Source organism: Hemitrygon akajei, chromosome 21 (genome assembly GCF_048418815.1).
Source record: "Hemitrygon akajei chromosome 21, sHemAka1.3, whole genome shotgun sequence".
Taxonomy (NCBI): domain Eukaryota; kingdom Metazoa; phylum Chordata; class Chondrichthyes; order Myliobatiformes; family Dasyatidae; genus Hemitrygon; species Hemitrygon akajei.
Window position 1 is genome coordinate 26,795,931 of NC_133144.1, and position 21,428 is coordinate 26,817,358.

Below are 21,428 nucleotides of genomic sequence, written 5' to 3' on the forward strand. Positions count from 1 at the left end.
CGATATTGTCATTTAAAGTAAAATTGGATAGGTATATGGACAGGAAAGGAATGGAGGGTTATGGGCTGAGTACAGGTCGATGGGACTAGGTGAGAGTAAGCGTTCGGCATGGACTAGAACGGCTGAGATGGCCTGTTTCTGTGCTGTAATTTTTATATGGTTATATGGTTATATCAATGGCTCTGGGTGAACAGCTTTAAGTTCCTTGGTGTACACGTCACCAACGATCTCATGTGGTCTGTACATACTGGCTGTGTGGTTAAAATGGCACAACAGCGTCTCTTTCATCTCAGATGGTTGAAGAAGTTTGGTATGGGCCCCCAGATCCTAAGAACTTTCTACAGGGGTACAATTGAGAACATCCTGACTGGCTGCATCACTGCTTGGTATGGGAACTGTACTTCTCTCAATCACAGGACTCTGCAGGGAGTGGTGCGGACAGCCCAACACATCTGTAGATGTGAACTTCCCATGATTCAGGACATTTACAAGACAGGTGTGTAAAAAGGGCCTGAAGGTTCACTGGAGACCCCACCCACCCCAACCACAAACTGCTCCAGCTGCTACTATCCAGGAAATGGTACCACAGCATAAAAGCCAGGACCAAAAAGCTGCAGGACAGCTTCTTCCACCAGGCAATCAGACTGATTAATTTATGCTGTTACAATTGTATTTGTATGTTATATTGCATGTCCTGTTGTACATACAATTTATCATAAATTACTATAAATTGCACATTGCACATTTAGACAGAGACGTAGCATAAAGATTTTTACTCTTCGTGTATATGAAGGATGTAAGAAATAAAGTCAATTCAATTCAATTCAAAGCCTACTAACCCATACATCTTTGTAATGTGGGAGGAAATTGGAGCACCTGGAGGAAATTCACACAGTCATTGGGAGAACATACAAACTCCTTACAGAATGGGAATTAAACTCAAGTTGCTGGGGCTGTAATAGCATTACACCAACATGCCACACCTTCCATCCCACTCCCCCCACCCCCGAATTGATTTTAATGCTACACTGATCTGAAATTTCAGTTCATTTCTGAGTGATTGCTGCCTTGGCATAGGTACAAATAGATGTGCAACCCTTAATAAGATTATTCAATATGGTTACTGGTTAGTACTATCTGCGATCATATGTTCTGCTTGTTTATACAGACAAAAAAAAACTTGTAGTTGGAATCTTGCTGTGCACACTACTGATGTTGGATTTGCCTGCAGAATGTGATCATGGTCATTGAAATAATTGAGTGCCTTGGGAGAACTTTGGCATTCCACTCCGTTCTTTCTGTTTGCTTTGCATTGCTATTTCTCAGCTGTTCCGAAGAGACTTGCATTAAGTTTATCTTATCCGTCTGTGAATTTGGCATCTGGCAGCTTGGCTCATAATTCTGTCTCCAACAGTGCAGTGCCTATTATTAGCTGCCCCGTGTAGATGTTGGCTTCCTAGCATCTGGACTAATAAGCAAAATTAGGAAACCAAAAGGCTGAAGCAGGTTTTATCATTTGCTGAGATAAATGCAGAACTGTACAACATTAGACGCCTGATTACCTGCCCTTAAATAGAGACAGAATCCGTCCAGAAGATGAAACGTCTCCTTTTGTTTGATGTCATGTTGAACTGTGCCTTGTAGACAGTTCCACCAGCCAGCTGCCTGTTTTCCATTCTCTGTAAACAATTGGTCCTCTTTCATGTGTCTAATTCACACTGGGCACCATACTTTCGCAGCGTTTACTGACATAAATGGCTCCTGCTTAACAAATCTTCCAGTCTCACCATTCTATAAATTTCTTTAGCATCAAGTAGTTGAACAACCATCCAAAACATCAAGGACCTACACACTTTGGACACATTTTAACTTTAATTTGATTGCTCTACCATTGGCAAACATCCTAGTCCCAAGATGTGGATATTATTGTCCCTTCCAACCAGCAACCTCACCCACCTTGACATTCCCTTAAAATAAAATCTAATTAATCTTTTTGCTATTTCCGTAATATCTCTTCATGGCAACAAATGAGCTCACCATCGATGCCAACATGCTATACAAAAAAAAAATCACAATTGAAGATACCAGTTACAATCTCTAAGAAGTCCTGATGAAGGGTCGCAACCTGAAACCTTGAATGTTTACTTCTTTCCATAGATGCTGCCTGACCTGCTGAGTTCCTCCATCATTTTGTGTGTTACAATCTCTATTTGTTTTGAAATGTATAAAGCACTCAGCATACGAGAGTAGCAAATCATTGTTTAACATTGACTCCATTCACATTATCATAGATAGATTCATCAGATTTATGTGTGTGACAATGATATTGATGAAATCTTGTACAAAAGCTGCAAGTAGTTTAAATTTAATTGATTCATCACTAGGGAGTATGTAACCGGTGTTACATGACAAAATGTTTGCTATGTGCTTTTAAAATCCAAAATCAGCATAAATTTAATCTTTATGCTTAGGCTCAGTCAAGTATAAATGAATCTTTGCCCTGTCTAGCTCAAGATGTATATGACAAATAAACTGCCAATGTAAGATTTATTCGCTACTTTGATTACTTTAGACAGTAAATGGAGCTTCAAATTATCACAAGTAGCTGACGCTTTGAAGCTCACCTGCTTTCTTGAATGAGTTTGAAAGATCCCATGTCACTATGTGATCAGAGAAGGGACTTTTTCCCCAGTTTCCTGGCTAAAATTTATCCCACAGTGAACATCACTAAAATAGACCAGATTCATTATCAATGTATTACTTGCTCAAGTAGATAATGCTTCAATAACATAACAGCAAAAGAACACTAGCCTTGGTCTTCCTTTAATATTGCTCTCCAGATGCCTGAAGAGTCACTCCTTTGACTGAGAACTCTGAGATATAACCCTAGGAAAGGGTTCAGCTACCACACTGAGATGAAGATAAATGTCTTTACTTCGCGCTTTGTGATTAGAGCCACTACAGGGGGCTGTGGAATTTTTCGGTGCATCGAAATCAAGGGGTGTGGAGATTAGGTGCAAAAGAAGACTTCAGTCAACCACAATACTGCTGAATAGTGCAACAGGTTTGTGCTCCTTATGGCCTGTTCTGCTTCTATTTATGATGTTCTGATTTTCTTCATGCAAGCCTTTAGTGTACTGTGTGCCATTCCGGTCACCACACTACAGGAAAGATGTGATCTCACTGGAGAGCGCAGAGGAGATTCACCAGGATGTTGCCTGGATTGGAGGATTTTAGTTATGGGGCTTTTTCTATAAATGTGCTCAGTGGAGGCTTCCAGGACCAGTTGACGTACTACTGATCCATTGTTCTTGTGTTCTTGCATTCTACAGCCTAATCTCCACCACTGACCTGCCTGTCCACATGGAATGATAACTGAGAAGATACACACGAGAGATTCAGCTGATGCTGGAAATCTAGAGTAACACACACAAAATGCTGGAGCAACTCATCAGGACAGGCAGCTTTTTATAAAAAGGTAAGTTGACATTTCAGCCCGAGACACTTCATCAGGACTGGAAAGAGAAGGAAGAGAGAAGGATGAATGAGAAGTGAGGGGGTGGGGAAGGAGTAGAAGCTAGGAGGTGATAGGTGAGGGGAAAGGTGGGTGGGTGGGGGAGAGGTGGTGAGCTGAGTAGAGGGAGTGATGGGTATAAAAGGTAAAAGGCTGAAGAAGAAGGAATCTGATAGTAGAGGAGAGTAGATCATGGAAGAAAGGGAAGAAGGAAGTTAACCAGAGGAAGGTGAAGGCATGTGAAGAGAAGAGAACAGGTAAGGGGAGAGCCAGAATGGGGAATGAAAAAAGCAAGGGGGGGGAATAGAATTTACTGAAGGCTAAAGAAATTGATGTTCATGCCTTCATGTTGGAGGCTACCCAGACAGGATATGAGCATGGCCTCATCGTGGCGGTAGAAGAGGCCATGGACATATCAGAATGGGGATTAAAATAGTAGGCCTTCGGAAAATCCTGCTTCTTCTGGAAAAAGGGAAGGCGCTCAACAAAGCGGTCCACTAATTGGTGTAGATTGTAATTTTCAGAGCATATTTATTCCTTTGGCTCACAGAGCAGGCAATAGCAACCATTGGCTTAAGCAGGGAGGGTGGGGGTAGGTTTCTAGAGTGGTGGTGGGTAATGTTATACAAAAGATAAGTTTCGTCCTTATTTGTTAAAGTCATGTTAGATCTTAACCACTGATTCTAATGTGATCATCGTTCCTTTAATAATTGTGCAAGCATCAGCCTCTTCTCTCATTACCAATTCACCAAGGACAACTTACCCAGTGTAATGATACACTTCCTGCAATTGATGACGTTAATTAATAATTTTTAGGCTCTCAAACTGTTCCTGTCACTCTCCAGATAACTTATCATGAAATGAATACACTTAAGAGGGTCAAATGGATGAGGGAATTAGCCTGAGATGATCCATTTGTAAGTATTTTAATCAGAAGTTATCTGAAATCAATTGCTTGAAGTCTGATACTCTAACAGAAAATATGCAGTTAACTAGTGCTTTTATTCTCCCCCTGAGCTCCATAGATTTAGAGTCATAGAATCATAGAATGCTACAGCACAGAAACAAGCCCTTCAGCCCATCTAGTCCATGCCAGACTGTTATTCAGTCTGGTCTCATCAATCTGCACCCCATATGTCCACACTCCTCTCATCCATGTACTCATCCAAACTTCTCTTAAATGTTTCTCAAACACAAGATCCATGTTAAGCATCAAGATTGTGTGTGGTATAAATTCTGTATAATCCTGAGCTTCCAGATCCGGAGAGAAAGAGAGAGCTGGGGTTGAGAGTGCTAACATCTTAGTGACAGGAGATCTGCAATGAACCACACTGGAACCAGCTTTCAAAGAAAGAATTGAGTCTAGATTTCCTGCTTTCATTCCAATGTTGTACATCTCCTTCTTCGTCCTGTTTTGGTTTCTCTTTCCCTCTTTCTTCCCTGCTCCTTCTCCCTCTCCCTTGCTTTATACCTCCCTTATTCTGCTCTTCTCTTTCCAGCCACCCCTCACATCGCCAGATGAAGGTGAAGCCAAATCAGGCTGTGTATCTACGTCCAAGAGTGTGTGGTGTCCATGCCTTACCGGGAGTCAGGAGCTTGAGAGTGAAGAGGGTATAGGGAGAGGGAAGGAAGGGTGCAGAGAAAGAAGAGTGTGTGGACAGGGAGAAGTAAAGAGAGGATGGGCAAGAGTGGAAGAGAAGGTGCGAAGGAGGAGACTGGGTAGGAATGGTGAGAGGGTAGAGAATGAATCAGAATCAGGTTTAATATCACCGTCATATGTCATGTAATTTGTTAACTTTGTGGCAGCAGTGCAATACAATACATGATAATATAGAAAAAACTATGAATTACTTTAAGTATATATATATGTGTATCAAATACTTAAATAAGTAGTGGAAAAATAGAAAGAAAAACCTAGTGTGGTAATGTTCATGGTTTCAATGTCCATTCAGAAACCAGATGGCGGAGGGGAAGAAGCTGTTCCTGAATCGCTGAGCACATGCCTTCAGGCTTCTGTACCTCCTTCCTGATGGTAACAATGAGAAGAGGGACGAGAGAAGGTGGTGAGAAGAAGAGAGATAGAGGAACAAGGAGAGTGTGGGGGAGAGGTGAGAGCATAAGAAGACAGAAGAGGGGATTTGGAATGTGCAATAGACTGGCAGGTTATAAAACAGAGCAGCAGGATTCAATACAACTGATGGATGAATATGAAGCATAAGTATCTGAAATATTAACAAGCAAAGAAAATAGATCATAATATGATAAAGGGAAATTTTTTGACAATTTACTTCAAGACTTAAGAAAATCTGTCAAACAGAACTCAATAGTAAAAATATAACAAATGCGATAAACACATTTGCTATACCCATATTAGCATATTCTTTTGATATAATTTCTTGGTTGAACTAATCTGGAAAATACACAAAGACAAATAAGAACTGAAATGACAAGTTTTAGAAAACACTATGTACACTCGAGTGCATTTAAGTTAACACTACCCAGGACAGAAGGAGGAAGAGTAATAACGGACATAAAAAATTGCACAACAGCCAGATAAAACTTCTAAAGATATAATTTCATTAACAAAGCAGGATTCAGCACTTCATGCAAGCATATACATTTCTGATAAGAAGTACATACCAATAAACTTAAACAAAGGTGCAACCCAGTAAAATGAAAAAATCATCACGATAGAAGAAAAAGTTAACCAATGGAAGAGCATGACACCCCATGGAAGACATCCCCATGATCTGAGCGACTAGATGTTAACAAGGAAGCATTAAGCACTTGGCTCAGAGTTAGACACCTCTTCCCAGAAACTTGAAAGCTCCTTGTGGTAATATAGGACCAGGTGGTTAACACAATAAAATCAAAAATACATAAATATCAAAAATCCACAATAAAGGATCAACAAATTCAAGAATGATAAATGCAGAAAATGCAAAGAGACAATCCAATACATTACAGGATCCTGCAGCAGTTTAACTCAATCTAATTACTTACACAGGCACAATCAATTGCCAAACATCAATTACCAAAATCTTGCTTTAAAATACAAATTCATAAAGGACACCATACCTTACTATAAATACAAGCCCGATCCAGTTTTCGAGTCAGAGTCTAATAAATTATGTTATGACCAATCCATTATTATAGACAGGACATTTCATAGTAACCATCCAGATATTATATATATAAAGATATATTATATCTTTATATAATATATCTTATATATCAGATATAATATATATATATTACACATATATATATATATATGGATAAACAAGCAAGAACAACTTACTTAATATATATAGCAATTCCAAACGCACATAGCAAAAAGAAATCAATAAGTGAAAAGCACCAGAAATATGCTGAATTAAAAAAGGAAATTTAAAGACAATGGAACAATGACAGGGTATACATTGTCACAAAAGTAATATCTACAACTGGTATCATCCCAAAGTCACTACACAATAGCATTAAACAACTCAGCTCACATCTGCAGAAAGTCACAATATTAAACAGAACTAGAATGCACTAAAAGTTCCTTGCAATTGGGAAATCAGTGTACTTGGCTATGCCCATACCTCAGGTTTTACCAGCTTGAGCTGAGAAAAATAAAAATAATAATAATAAATAAACTAAATAAATAATTTAAACTAAATTATTTCTAAATCGCAGCAAAAGGCGGAGAGGGAAGAGGTAAAAGAAGCTCTGAGAGAAGTTTTTTTTTAAACTGATTGCAACAAAGTGGCTAGACTGTGCAGGTGCGTGACGTAGCGCACCAAAGGTTTAAAAAGAAAGACTGCCGTATACAGCGGCCATTATCAGAGTGGACTGAGGCAGAGTGGGACGGCTTTGGCTCAATCAGGCTTCAGTGAGAACAGGCAGAGGCGAGGTTTGAACGGGGCACAACTGTGCAAGCACATGAAAGTCGGCCCGTGAGGCAGCAGGAGAACTTAAATAGCGAGCAGAGGCTGAGTACGAGCTTCACTCCAGGTGAGGTAAGGCCGGGTAAGCTCCTTTAATTAATCTAATTAGCTTAGGAGTAGGCAATGGAGACCGCAGTTAGGGCAGTTGAGTGCTCCGTTTGCAGTATGTGGGAAGTCAGGGACAATTGTCCCTGATGACTACACCTGCAAAAGGTGCATCCAGCTGCAGCTCCTGACAAACCGTGTTAGGGAACTGGAGCTGGAGCTGGATGAACTTCAGATCATTCGGGAGGCAGAGGCAGAAATAGACGGGAGTTTCAGGCAAATAGTCACCCCTAGGAATCAGGAGACAGGTAGTTGGGTGAGTGTCAGGAGAGGGAAGGGGAATAGATAGGAAGAACAGAGCACCCCTGTGGCCACTCGCATCAACAATAAGTATACCGTTTTGGATACTGTTGGTGGGGACGACCTACCAGGGACAAGTTGCAGTGGTTGCGTCTCTGGCACCGAGACTGGAACCTCAGCTCAGAAGGGAAGGAGGGAAAAGAGGAGAGCAGTAGTGATAGGGTATTCAATAATTAGGGGGACAGATAGGAGGATCTGTGAAAGAGATCGAGAATCCTAGATGGACTGTTGCCTCCCTGGTGCCACGGTCCCCGATATCTCGGATCGAGTTCTCAGTATTCTCAAGAGGGAGGGTGAGCAGCTGGATGTCGTGGTCCAATGACATGGGTAGGAAGAGTGAGGAGGTCCTGAAAGGTGAGTTTAGGGAGCTAGGTGCCAAGTTAAAGGACAGGACCTCCAGGATAGCAATCTCAGGATTGCTACCAGTGCCATGTGCAGGTGGGTTTAGAAATAGTAAGATAGTAACACGTGGCTGAAGACATGGTGCAGAAGGGAGGGCTTCAGATTTATAGATAATTGGGCAGTTTTCCAGGGAAGTTGGGACCTGTTCCGGTGGGACGGTTTACATCTGAACTGGAGGGGGACAAATATTCTTGCAGGTAGGTTTGCTAGAGAGGCTCCAGTGGATTTAAACTAGTTATGAGGGGGGAGGGGAACCAGAGTGTAGGAACAGATGTATGGGAGAAAGAAGAAAAAGAAGACAGTAAAGTTCTTTGTACTGTTAGAGATAAACAGAAAGGAAGAGGTGGAGAATTTCTTAAATGCATTTATTTTAATGCTAGGAGCATTGTAAGAAAGGTGGACAAACTTATAGCATGGATTGCTACCTGGAAATATGACGTTGTAGCTATTAGTGAAACATGGTTGCAGGAGGGGTGTGATTGGCAACTAAATATTCCTGGATTTTGTTGCTTCAGGTGTGATAGAATCGGAGGGACAAGAGGGGGAGGTGTTGTGTTGCTTGTCAGAGAAAATATTACAGCGGTCCTCTGGCAGGATAGATGAGAGGGCTTGTCTGGGGATACTATTTGGGTGGAATTGAGGAATGGGAAACGTGCAGTAACACTTATAGGGGTGTATTATAGACCACCTAATGGGGAGCAAGAATTGGAGGAGCAAAATTGCAAGGAGATAGCAGATATTTGTAGTTAGCACAGGATTGTGATTGTGGGAGATTTTAATTTTCCACACATAGACTGGGAAGCCCATACTGTAAAAGGGCTGGATGGTTTGGAGTTTGTAAAATGTGTGCAGGATAGTTTTTTGCAGCAATACATAGAGGTACCAACTAGAAAAAGGGCAGTGTTGGATCTTCTGTTAGGGAATGAAATAGGTCAGGTGACGGAGCTCACAATGCCATTAGTTTCAATATAATTATGGAGAAGGATAGGACTGGACCCAGGGTTGAGATTTTTGATTGGAGAAAGGCTAACTTTGAGGAGAAGCGAAAGGATTTAGAAGGAGTGGATTGGGACAATTTGTTTTATGGGAAGGATGTAATAGAGAAATGGAGGTCATTTAAAGGTGAAATTTTGAGGGTACAGAATCTTTATGTTCCTGTTAGGTTGAAAGGAAAGGTTAAAAGTTTGAGTGAGCCATGGCTTTCAAGGGATATGGGAAACTTGGTTAGGAAAAAGAGAGATATCTACAATAAATATAGGCAGCATGGAGTAAATAAGGTGCTTGAGGAATATAAAGAATTTGTTACGTACCCCATAACTGGGTTAACAGACCAGCAGAAATGGAATGATATGTTGGAGTCTGGTGGTACTGTAACTAAAGGTGTTTATTAGTAAACTAAACAATACAGTATCAAAAATGCCAATATACATATAAAACAGGTTAGCAATAATAAAAACAGAAGTGTAGGAATAATAATCAACAGTAAAAAAACAAGCTCTATCAAAGTCTAGGGGTAAATGTATTGTCATAAGAGAATATAGAGTTCAGTTCAGTTCAGTTCGTGCTGAGGTAGTTGTTGTGTTGCAATGTTGGAGAGAGAGAGAGAGAGTGAGCGAGAGATGAGCAGCTGCAGCAGACAAACCTTCCGTTGTCTTCTTGTTCCGTTGTACTGATGTGGTCATTCGGTTATGACCCCTCCGTTCTCGGCTAGACCGTTCTTCCGTGGTGGGCTCATCACTCTGGCATGAGTGGACACACACACAAGCCTCCACCGGCCCTGCCGTCACACTGTGAACTTTGTGACCGATCTCCTGATTCGGTCCCCTAAGCCCCCACCTTCCTGTGGGTGCACGACACTCAGTCAGTGACCACTGGCGTGTCTGAGGGTGTCTCCCCAGAGCCGTCTTTTATCCCCATTAACGGGGTATCTGCTATCTATCAACTCAACATGACCATGTCCATCAAACTAGTCCACTCCCTGCTGTCTCAGCAAGAATGTTAACGAGCAAAGAAGTGCCCTTGTAGCAAAAGGTAAATAATCAGTGAAGAAACCATAATACATAAATCAGTCATCTCTCTCTCTCTCATCTGTAGCAGATGCCTTTAACTCTGTTCTTCATCTCTCTCTCTCATTAGCAGCATAGTTCCTGGGGGGAGGGCGGGGTAGCTCTGGACCCCATTTCCATCTGGTTTGTTCAGCACACATAACACCCCCACCCTTCAAGGAATTTTCACCGGGTGAAAATTAACTAGTAAGGCATATTACAGAATCTAATATAATACAGAAGTAGTCATTAACTACCAGAGTAACACAAATATACTTTCAAATTAACACCTGGATAAACAATCAGCAATTACATTGTCAGTCCCCTTTACATGTTGTATTTTAATATCGAATTCTTGTAACAACAGACTCCAACTTAATAACCACCTATTTTTATTCTTCATGTTAGTCAAAAATACCAAGGGGTTGTGATCAGTATAAACTATCAATTGTTTCTGTGCCGAACAAATGTAGACCTCAAAATGCTGTAATGCCAGGATAAGTGCCAATAATTCTTTTTCTACAGTGGAGTAATTTCTCTGGTGCACATTGAACTTCCTAGAGAAATACGCCACTGGGTGTTCAATTTCATCCCCAGCTTTCTGCAATAGGACTGCCCCTGCAGCCTCTTCATTTGCGTCGGTTGCCAGGGAGAAGGGTTTCGAAAAATCAGGAGCTTTTAACACAAGGTGGTAACCTAATATAGATTTCAGCCTCTCAAAGGCTTCTTGGCAAGGATTGCTCCACACAAACTTTTCATCCTTCTGCAAGAGTTTTGTAAGCGGGAGGGCAAGATCCGCAAAGTTCTTACAAAACTTCCAATAGTACCCCACCATTCCCAGAAACCTTCTCAGTGTCCTCCTATTTGTTGGGACAGGGACTTCAGAAATAGCCTGTACTTTTGCCTGCACAGGAGCTAGTTGCCCCTGTCCTACCACATACCCCAGGTACGTGACCGTGGCATGGCCAAACTCACTTTTGGTGAGGTTCACTGTGAGATTTGCAGCAGACATTCATTTAAACAGTTCCTCCACAGCCGCAATGTGCTCGTCCCACGTATCACTCCAAACCACTAAATCGTCAACGTAAGCCTCTGTGTTCATTAACCCTTTAATCACTGAGTCAATCATTCTCTGAAGTGTCCCTGGAGCGTTTTTCATTCCAAAAGGCAAGACATTGTACTCATATAACCCTGATGGAGTGACAAATGCTGAAATTTCTCGAGCCCCGTCAGTTAAAGGAACATACCAGTATCCTTTTAGCAAGCCAATCTTGGTGATGTATCTAGCCTTACCCACTTTATCAATGCAATCATCCACCCTGGGGATAGGGTAAGCATCAGATCTTGTGATGGCATTCACCCTTCTGTAATCTGTACAGAACCTTACACTACCGTCAGGCTTTGGGACAACCACGCATGGAGATGCCCATGCTGAGGAAGATTCTCAGATTCAAGCTCCTCATCACGTCTTTGCTCCTTTATAAATTCCTTCCTCGCTAAAGGTAAATCCACCTCCTCTCCTTTACTTTCCTTAACCCCACTATCCTTTTTCTCCTCATCCGGTAACCCCTTCTGAAACAAGGTCGGTAAAAAAGTCTCAGCTAAATCAGTGCCGGACTCAGTTAAACTGGTTCCTGTCTCAGCCGCATTTCTAGACATGCTGTGAGTTACTGCGCAGGCGGGATAAATCTTGGAATCCAGGGGCGGGTCCCCAGCACTTACAGGCTTGCTCATCAGCTTCACTGCTGAATACACGTCACCACCTGCAAGGTCATTACCGAGTAGGACGTCCACACCATCCATCGGTAGTTCTGACTGCACCCTTATTTCGACTGGTCCAGATACCAGGTCACATTTCAGAAATATCTTGTGCAAAGGTACAGCTTCAGTCCCTTTTCCGATACCTTTTATCACATTTACCTCCCCCAGTCTCGGTCTCCACACCGAATTCTAACACCTTCCTTCAGATCAATGACTGACCAGCCCCACTATCTCTCCAGATCCGCACTGGAACTGGAGTTTCTCCCTCCTTCACAGATACCATCCCTTCTGAAATAAACTTCTCATGCCCCACTTGGGCTCTATCTATCCTTGCCCTTCTCATCGGTCTGCTGACCGGCTCAATGCAACCAGTCGGGGTTGTCGTCTTTCCTTTCCCTGTCTCCTTCTTCGGAGCCATGCACTTAGATGCTATATGACCAGCTATCCCACAATTATAACACGTAAAGCTGGGAAACTTCTTGCCAGCCTGATTTTCCTCCTCCTTGCCTTTTCCAGTCGGCCCCGGCTTATTCTCTGACTTAGCCGATGGGCTTTCTCTACCGTCCCTATTCCCTCTCTGGTAACTCTTATTTGGGGGAAATTTTGTCTCGTGGGTTAAGGCGTACTTGTCTGCTAACTTGGCAGTTGCAGACAGAGTCTCTGCCTCCTTCTCATCTAGATAGGTCCGCATACCTTCAGGGACACAATGTTTGAACTGCTCAATCAGCAGTCATAATCTCCAGTGACCCCTTTCGAGGCACACCAGTTTTCATAATACATTTGCATCTCATGGGCAAACTCTAAATACGTGCGGTCCCATGGCTTTCTCAAATTCTGGAACTTCTACCGGTATGCCTCTGGAACCAACTTGTAACTCCTCAGTATAGCCCTTTTTACCTCATCATAATCTTCAGCCTCCTCCATAGACAATGCCGAATAAGCTTGCTGAGCCTTCCCCTTAAGTACACTCTGTAACAGAACAGCCCACTTCCCCTTAGGCCAGTCCTGATGCATAGCAACTTTCTCAAAATGGAGGAAGTACCTATCGACATCAATCTTCCCGAATGGCGGTACCAACTTAACCTCCTGACCAATCTTGAACCCCTTGTTTGGGTCCGCTGCCTGGTCTCCTCCCCTTGATGCCTTTAACCTTTCTTTTTCCAGCTCAAACTGCCTCTCTCTCTCTCTCCTTTTCTTCCCTCTGCCTTTCAGCTTCTTCCCTCTCCCTTTCAGCCTCTTTCCTCTGTCTTTCAGCTTCTTCCCTCTGCCTTTCAGCTTCCTCCCCCTCCAGCTTCCTTATCCTCAGCTCATGCTCCCTTTTCCTTTCCTCCTCAGCCAACATTAATTTTTCCAACTGAAGCTGGAGCTCACCCCCGTCTAGTTTACTTTCAGGGAACAGCTCCAACACCTCTACCGGGAATACCTTCTGGGATACATAAGATGCGGCTATTGCTCTCTGTATCATCGACTTCCACATCGCTGGTTTAACCACTGAGGGATTCAACCGTCTCGCTATACTCAACAATTCCAACTTTCTGGCACCCTCTAATGACTCCGAAGTTGGTTCCTTTATAAATTTTTCAATCTCCATCTCTGCTTGTTTACTTTCTAGTTTTCTATGCAACCAGATCGGATAAGGGAATTCTACCCCGATTCACTGCACCCCCGATTGTTAATCAAATCCCGAGAGAGCCCCCAATTTGTTTTGTACCCCGTAACTGGGTTAACAGACCAGCAGAAATGGAATGATACGCTGGAGTCTGGTGATACTGTAACTAAAGGTGTTTATTAGTAAACTAAACAATACAGTATCAAAAATGCCAATATACATATAAAACAGGTTAGCAATAATAAAAACAGAAGTGTAGGGATAATAATCAACAGTAAAAAAACAAGCTCTATCAAAGTCTAGGGGTAAATGTATTGTCATAAGAGAATATAGAGTTCAGTTCAGTTCAGTTCGTGCTGAGGTAGTTGTTGTGTTGCAATGTTGGAGAGAGAGAGAGAGAGTGAGCGAGAGATGAGCAGCTGCAGCAGACAAACCTTCCGTTGTCTTCTTGTTCCGTTGTACTGATGTGGTCATTCGGTTATGATCCCTCCGTTCTCGGCTAGACCGTTCTTCCGTGGTGGACTCGTCACGCTGGCATGAGTGGACACACACACAAGCCTCCACCGGCCCTGCCGTCACACTGTGAACTTTGTGACCGATCTCCTGATTCGGTCCCCTAAGCCCCCACCTTCCTGTGGGTGCATGACACTCAGTCAGTGTCCACTGGTGTTTCTGAGGGTGTCTCCCCAGAGCCGTCTTTTATCCCCATTAACGGGGTATCTGCTATCTATCAACTCAACATGACCATGTCCATCAAACTAGTCCACTCCCTGCTGTCTCAGCAAGAATGTTAATGAGCAAAGAAGTGCCCTTGTAGCAAAAGGTAAATAATCAGTGAAGAAACCATAATACATAAATCAGTCATCTCTCTCTCTCTCTTATCTGTAGCAGATGCCTTTAACTCTGTTCTTCATCTCTCTCTCTCATTAGCAGCATAGTTCCTGGGGGGGGTGGCGGGGTAGTTCTGGACCCCATTTCCATCTGGTTTGTTCAGCACACATAACACCCCCACCCTTCAAGGAATTTTCACCGGGTGAAAATTAACTAGTAAGGCACATTACAGAATCTAATATAATACAGAAGTGGTCATTAACTACCAGAGTAACACAGATATACTTTCAAATTAACACCTGGATAAACAATCAGCAATTACATTGTCAGTCCCCTTTACATCTTGTATTTTAATATCGAATTCTTGTAACAACAGACTCCAACTTAATAACCACCTATTTTTATTCTTCATGTTAGTCAAAAATACCAAGGGGTTGTGATCAGTATAAACTATCAATTGTTTCTGTGCCGAACAAATGTAGACCTCAAAATGCTGTAATGCCAGGATAAGTGCCAATAATTCTTTTTCTACAGTGGAGTAATTTCTCTGGTGCACATTGAACTTCCTAGAGAAATACGCCACTGGGTGTTCAATTTCATCCCCAGCTTTCTGCAATAGGACTGCCCCTGCAGCCTCTTCATTTGTGTCGGTTGCCAGGGAGAAGGGTTTCGAAAAATCAGGAGCTTTTAACACAAGGTGGTAACCTAATATAGATTTCAGCCCCTCAAAGGCTTCTTGGCAAGGATTGCTCCACACAAACTTTTCATCCTTCTGCAAGAGTTTTGTAAGCGGGAGGGCAAGATCCGCAAAGTTCTTACAAAACTTCCAATAGTACCCCACCATTCCCAGAAACCTTCTCAGTGTCCTCCTATTTGTTGGGACAGGGACTTCAGAAATAGCCTGTACTTTTGCCTGCACAGGAGCTAGTTGCCCCTGTCCTACCACATACCCCAGGTACGTGACCGTGGCATGGCCAAACTCACTTTTGGTGAGGTTCACTGTGAGATTTGCAGCAGACATTCATTTAAACAGTTCCTCCACAGCCGCAATGTGCTCGTCCCACGTATCACTCCAAACCACTAAATCGTCAATGTAAGCCTCTGTGTTCATTAACCCTTTAATCACTGAGTCAATCATTCTCTGAAGTGTCCCTGGAGTGTTTTTCATTCCAAAAGGCAAGACATTGTACTCATATAACCCTGATGGAGTGACAAATGCTGAAATTTCTCGAGCCCTGTCAGTTAAAGGAACATACCAGTATCCTTTTAGCAAGTCAATCTTGGTGATGTATCTAGCCTTACCCACTTTATCAATGCAATCATCCACCCTGGGGATAGGGTAAGCATCAGATCTTGTGATGGCATTCACCCTTCTGTGATCTGTACAGAACCTTACACTACAGTCAGGCTTTGGGACAACCACACATGGAGATGCCCATGCTGAGGAAGATTCTCAGATAATACCAGCAGCTGGCATATGTTCAATTTCTTTTTCCACTAGCTTGCTCTTTTCCAAATTCATCCAATAAGGGGGCTGGTCTGAGGTAACAATAACATCATGCACTGTTTTCTTGCACCTCCTTGGAACATCTGGACATAGATCTGCATGCCGGTTAATTAGCTTTGTCAGCTGCTCCCTTTGTCCAGGCTTCAAATGACTGACCTTATCAGCAAAGTTGGCCAAAATAACAGAGTTCTGTAGTCTGGTGCGCAATATGTTTATCTTTTCAAAACGTTCGGGCCCCTCCTTATCAATCCTTACTGCCAGATCTGTTTTCATGACAGCACCGACTGGCGCGGGTTCAGCATCATGATAACCTTTCAACATATTAGCGTGTACTAACTGGCTCGGCTTTCTTCTATCAGGAGTCTCGATCACATAATTCAGAGAGTCTATTTTCTTGATCACTTTGTACGGCCCTTGGAATCTCGCCTGTAGGGGGTTGGTAACTACAGGGAACAGGACCAAAACCTTATCGCCCACCTGAAATTCTTGTTCTCGGGCTCGTTTATCATACTATTGCTTCATTTCAGTTTGGGAGTCTTTGAGGTTTTCCTTTGCAAGGTCACAAACCTTGTGGAGCCTCTCACGGAACTTCAAAACATAGTCAATCACATTGACATGCACTGTCGGGCTAGACCATTTCTCTTTGAGCAAGGTTAGGGGTGTTCTGGGCCTATGACCAAAAACAAGCTTGAATAGACTGAACCCCAGAGTTTCCTGAACCGTGTCCCTCACGGCAAATAACAGAAGTAGTAAAGCATCATCCCAGTCTCGAGTATTTTCCTGGCAGTATGTTTTAACCATGGTCTTTAACATCGCGTGGAATCTCTCCAATGCCCCTTGAGATTCCAGGTGGTATGCAGAGGCCAGAATTTGTTTAACTCCCATTTGAGTCAACATCTGCTGAAATGTACGGGACATGAAAGTACTCCCCTGATCTGACTGTATCTCCCTAGGCAATCCTACCATGGTGAAGAATTTAATGAGTGCCTTTACCACCACGGGAGTTTTAATGATCCCCAGGGGCACAGCCTCTGGGAATCTAGTGGCAGCACACATCATGGTCATCACGTACTGCTGCCCACTCGCAGTTCTAGGCAGGGGACCCACAAAATCCATGAGGATTCGGGACAGAACAGCCCACTTCCCCTTAGGCCAGTCCTGATGCATAGCAACTTTCTCAAAATGGAGGAAGTACCTATCGACATCCATCTTCTTGAATGGCGGTACCAACTTAAGCTCCTGACCAATCTTGAACCCCTTGTTTGGGTCCGCTGCCTGGTCCCCTCCCCTCGATGCCTTTAACCTTTCTTTTTCCAGCTCAAACTGCCTCTCTCTCTCTCCTTTTCTTCCCTCTGCCTTTCAGCTTCTTCCCTCTCCCTTTCAGCCTCTTTCCTCTGTCTTTCAGCTTCTTCCCTCTGCCTTTCAGCTTCCTCCCCCTCCAGCTTCCTTATCCTCAGCTCATGCTCCCTTTTCCTTTCCTCCTCAGCCAACATTAATTTTTCCAACTGAAGCTGGAGCTCACCCCCGTCTAGTTTACTTTCAGGGAACAGCTCCAACACCTCTACCGGGAACACCTTCTGGGATACATAATATGCGGCTATTGCTCTCTGTATCATCGACTTCCGCATCGTCGGTTTAACCACTGAGAGATTCAACTTTCTGGCACCCTCTAATGACTCCGAAGTTGGTTCCTTTATAAATTTCTTAATCTCCATCTCTGCTAGTTTACTTTCTAGTTTTCTATGCAACCAGATCGGATAAGGGAATTCTACCCCGATTCACTGCCCCCTCGATTGTTAATCAAATCCCGGGCGAGCCCCCAATTTGTTTTGTACCCCGTAACTAGGTTAACAGACCAGCAGAAATGGAATGATATGTTGGAGTCTGGTGGTACTGTAACTAAAACTGTTTATTAGTAAACTAAACAATACAGTATCAAAAATGCCAATATACATATAAAACAGGTTAGCAATAATAAAAACAGAAGTGTAGGAATAATAACCAACAGTAAAAAACAAGCTCTATCAAAGTCTAGGGGTAAATGTATTGTCATAAAAGAATATAGAGTTCAGTTCAGTTCAGTTCATGCTGAGGTAGTTGTCGTGTTGTAATGTTGGAGAGAGAGAGAGACAGAGTGAGCAAGCGAGAGATGAGCAGCTGCAGCAAACAAACCTTCCATTGTCTTCTTGTTCCGTTGTACTGATGTGGTCATTCAGTTATGACCCCTCCATTCTCGGCTAGACCGTTCTTCCGTGGTGGGCTGACAAGCCCCCACCAGCCCTGCCGTCACACTGTGAACTTTGTGACCGATCTTCTGATTCAGTCCTCTAAGCTCCCCACCTTCCTGTGGGTGCAAAACACTCTTTCAGTGTCCACTGGTGTGTCTGAGGGTGTCTCCCCAGAGCTGTCTTTTATCCCCATTGACGGGGTATCTGCCATCCATCAACTCAACATGACAATGTCCAACAAACTAGTCCATTCCCTGCTGTCTCAGCAAGAATGTTAACAAGCAAAGAAGTGTCCTTGTAGCAAAAGGTAAATAATCAGTGAAGAAGCCATAATACATAAATCAGTCGTCTCTCTCTCTCTCTCTTATCTATAGCAGATGCCTTTAACTCTGTTCTTCATCTCTCTCTCTCGTTAGCAGCATAGTTCCCGGGTGGGGGGGTAGGGTAGCTCTGGACCCCATTTCCATCTGGTTTGTTCAGCATACATAACAAATGTAAGAAGAATCTTAAGAAAGAAATTAGAAAAGCTAAAAGAAGTTATGAGGTTGCTTTGGCAAGTAATGTGAAAATAAGTCCGAAGGGTTTCTACAGTTATATTAATAGCAAAAGGATAGTGAGGGATAAAATTGGTCTCTTAGAGAATCAGAGTGAACAGCTATGTGTAGAGCTGAAAGAGATGGGGGAGATTTTGAACAATTTCTTTTCTTCGGTATTCACTAAGGAGAAGGATATTGAATTGTGTAAGATAAGGGAAACAAGTAGGGAGGTTATGGAAACTATGACGATTAAAGAGGAGGAAGTACTGGCGCTTTTAAGGCATATAAAAATGGATAAATCTCTGGGTCCTGACAGGATATTCCCTAGGACCTTGAGGGAGGTTAGTGTAGAAATAGCAGGGGTTCTGACAGAAATATTTCAAATGTCATTAGAAACAGGAATGGTGCCGGAGGATTGGCGTATTGTTCATGTGGTTCCATTGTTTAAAAAGGGTTCTAAGAGTAAACCTAGCAATTATAGGCCAGTTAGTTTGATGTTAGTGGTGGGTAAATTAATGGAAAGTATTATTAGAGATGGCATATATAATTATCTGGATAGACAGAGTCTGATTAGGAACAGTCAACATGGATTTGTGCATGGAAGGTCATGTTTGACAAATCTTTTTAAATTTTTTGAAGAGGTTACAAGGAAAGTTGACGAGGGTAAAGTAGTGAATGTTGTCTAAATGGTCTTCAGTAAGGCCTTTGACAAGGTTCCACACAGAAGGTTAGTTAGGAAGGTTCAATCGTTAGGTATTAATATTGAAGTAGTAAAATGAATTCAACAGTGGCTGGATGGGAAATGCCCGAGAGTAGTGGTGGATAATTGTTTGTCAGTTTGGATGCCAGTGACTAGTGGTATGCCTCAGGGAGCTGTACTGGGTTCAATGTTGTTTGTCATATACATTAATGATCTGGATGATGGGGTGGTAAATTGGATTAGTAAGTATGTAGATGATCCTAAGGTAGGTGGTGTTGTGGATAATGAAGTAGGTTTTCAAAGTTTGCAGAGAGATTTAGTCCAGTTAGAAGAGTGGGCTGAATGATGGCAGTTGGAGTTTAATGCTGATAAGTGTGAGGTGCTACATTTTGGTAGGACTAATCCAAATAGGACATACATGGTAAATGGTAGGGCATTGAAGAATGCAGTAGAACAGAGTGATCTAGGAATAATGGTGCATAGTTCCCTGAAGGTAGAATCTCATGTGGATAGGATGGTGAAGAAAGCTTTTGGTATGTTGGCCTTTATAAATCAGAGCATTGAGTATAGGAGTTGGGATGTAATGTTAAAATTGTACAAGGCATTGGTAGGCTGAATTTGGAGTATTGTGTACAGTTCTCGTCACCAAATTATAGGAAAGATGTCAACAAAATAAAGAGAGTACAGAGAATATTTACTAGAATGTTACCTGGGTTTCAGCACAAGTTACAGGGAAAGGTTGAACACGTTATATCTTTATTCTTTGGAGCATCGAAGGTTGAGGGGGGACTTGATAGAGGTATTTAAAATTATGAGGGGGATAGATAGAGTTGATGTGGATAGGTTTTTTCCATTGAGAGTAGGGGAGATTCAAACAAGAGGACATGAGTTGAGAGTTAGGGGGCAAAAGTTTAAGGGTAACACGAGGGGGAATTTCTTTACTCAGAGAGTGGTAGCTGTGTGGAACGAGCTTCCAGTAGAAGTGGTAGAGGCAGGTTCGGTATTGTCATTTAAAGTAAAATTGGATAGGTATAGTTATAAGGAATGGAGGGTTATGGGCTGAGTGTGGGTCAGTGGGACTAGGTGAGAGTAAGTGTTCGGCATGGACTAGAAGGGCTGAGATGGCCTGTTTTCCTGCTGTAATTGTTATATGGTTATATGAACAATAAGTAGAGAACATGAGATGAAGAGTCCTTGCAAGTAAGTCCATGGGCTGCAGAAAAGTTCAGTGTTGGGGCGAGTGAAGTTATCCCTTCTGCTTCAAGACCCTGATGGTTGAGGGGTTATAGATGTTTCTGAACCTGGAGGGGTGGGTCCTGAGGCTCCTGTACCATCTTCCTAATGGTAGAGGTCCTTGATGATGGCTCCGGCCTTTCTGCAATAGCGCTTCATTTAGATGTGCTCAGTGGTGGGGAAGGCTTTACCCGTAATGCACTGGGCCATATTTACTACATTTTGTGGGCTTTCCACTCAGAGGCATTGTGTTTCCATACCAGGCCAAACAATGTACTCTTCACCACACATCTATAGAGGTTTGTCAATGTTTTAGATGACATACAGAATCTTTGCAAACTTCTAAAAAAAAGTAGAGGCACTACTGTGCTTTCTTTGTAATGGCATGTATATGCTGGACCCAGTACTGATCCTCTGGAATTATAACATCGAGGAATTTAAAGTTGCTGACCCTCATCACCTCTGATCCCCTGATGAGGAATAGCTCATTGATATCTGGTTTCCTCCTCCTGAAGTCAATAACCAACTCCTTGGTCTTGCTGATATTGAGTGAGAAGTCATTGTTATGGTACCATTCAGCAAGATTTTCAAACTCCCTTCTATATACTAATTCGTCACCACCTTTGATTCAGCCAGTGACAGTGGAGTTATCAGTAAGTTTAAATATGGCATTGGAGCAGTGCTTAGCCTCACAGCCATAAATATAAAATAAATAGGACAGTGGG